Raw genomic sequence first — 1,546 nt, 5'->3', positions numbered from 1 at the left:
GGATTCAGCCACCGAAAGAGGGGTTTTTCCCCCCCTCTTTGTCCTTCCTTCTTTCCTTCCTTCCTTCCTTCCCTCCCTCCCTCCCTGCCTCCTTCTCTCTCTCTCTTTCTCTCTTTCTTTCTTTATTTCTTTTTTTGACAGGATATCATTCTGTCACCCAGGCTGGCGATCACTAGGTACCATCATGGCTAACTGCAGCCTTGACCTCCTGGGTTCAGGCGATCCTCCTGCCTCAGCCTCCTGTATAGTTGGGATCACAGGCTCATGCCGCCATGCCTGGCTAATTTTTAAAAATTATTATTATTATTTTTTCCAAATCTGTTGGTCTTTTATTGTATTATTTAAATATCACAAATAGGTAGGAATCATCCAGCATCCTGTTTCTGTAGCTGGACAACTCTGAGATCTTATTCATCAGCCTGCTGAACAGTTCCCTTTTCAGAGACATAGATACCATTCAAAGATTTCCTGATATCCTTGTTTTTAACTGTTGTGGCTTGCTGAATCAAAGCTGCTGAATTTGAAACAAGCTCAATGTCATTTCCTTCAAGGATGAATTCATCTTTCTGGGCTTGAGATACTGAACGAGCAACACGTAGTCTCATCTGAACCTTGTGGATATATTTTTCACCCAATAAATTTTGGATTTCATTCTCCTAGACAACAACGTTGATGGGGAAGTGAGCATACACGGACCTCATCTTGTAACTGAGGCCCAGTGTAACACCCTTGATCATGTTCTGTACATGACTACAAATAGTCTGAACAGCAGCCAGTTCCTTTCTGTTACCCCACCGTTTGTCAACCCGGAGCCTCTTTTTTTTCTTTTCAAGAAGACCGAGTTCTATACTGATGTGACTGAAGTCCCTCCACAGGGTTCCTCTGGGGCCCTTCACAATAACTGTGTCCCTTCAGAGTAATGTCAACATTTTTTGGAATGTTGACAGTCTGATTGCTGAGAATGGTCTTCATTCTCGCAGTAGACGTGGCTAAAAATTATTTTTAGAGTTGGGTCTCCCTATATTGCCCAGGCTAATCTCAAACTCCTGGGCTCAAGCAGTCCTCACACCTTGGCCTCCCCAGGTGCTGGGATTACAGGTGGGAGCCACTGTGCCAGGCCTTCTGCTCCCCACTTAACCCCTGGCAACTACTAATCTGTTCTCCATTTCTACAATTTTTTTTTTTCAAGAGTGTTTTATATATAATGGAATCAAGCAGTATGTAGCCTTTTGGGATTGACTTTCTTCACTCAGCATAATGCTCAGGAGATTCATCCAGTTTGTTGCATGGGTCAACAGTTCATTCTTTTTTATTGCTATATAGTATTCCATGGTATGAATGTACTACAGTTTCTTTAACCATTCAGCCATTGATGGATTCTTGAGCTGTTTCCAGTTTTTGGCCACTTAGAGTTGCTATAAACACTCATGTATTCTTTTTTGTGAACATAAATTTTTATTTCTCTGGAATAAATTCCCAAGAATCCATACAGTAGTTCCATGTTTAGTATTTTTAAGAAACTGCTGGCTGGGCGTGGTGGCTCACA

The 1,546-nt window shown here is 42.0% G+C and overlaps 1 pseudogene; it reads right to left on the bottom strand.

Annotated features, from left to right (window-relative positions):
* Nucleotides 1-407: 407 nt before the first annotated feature.
* Nucleotides 408-972, bottom strand: LOC105553299 (annotated as a pseudogene).
* Between the last annotated feature and the right edge of the window lie 574 nt (nt 973-1,546).

This window comes from Mandrillus leucophaeus, unplaced genomic scaffold, assembly GCF_000951045.1.
Source record: "Mandrillus leucophaeus isolate KB7577 unplaced genomic scaffold, Mleu.le_1.0 Scaffold59, whole genome shotgun sequence".
Classification (NCBI taxonomy): Eukaryota; Metazoa; Chordata; class Mammalia; order Primates; family Cercopithecidae; genus Mandrillus; species Mandrillus leucophaeus.
The sequence above is the reverse complement of the archived record's forward strand: the minus strand, read 5'-3'. Positions and strand labels throughout refer to the sequence as shown.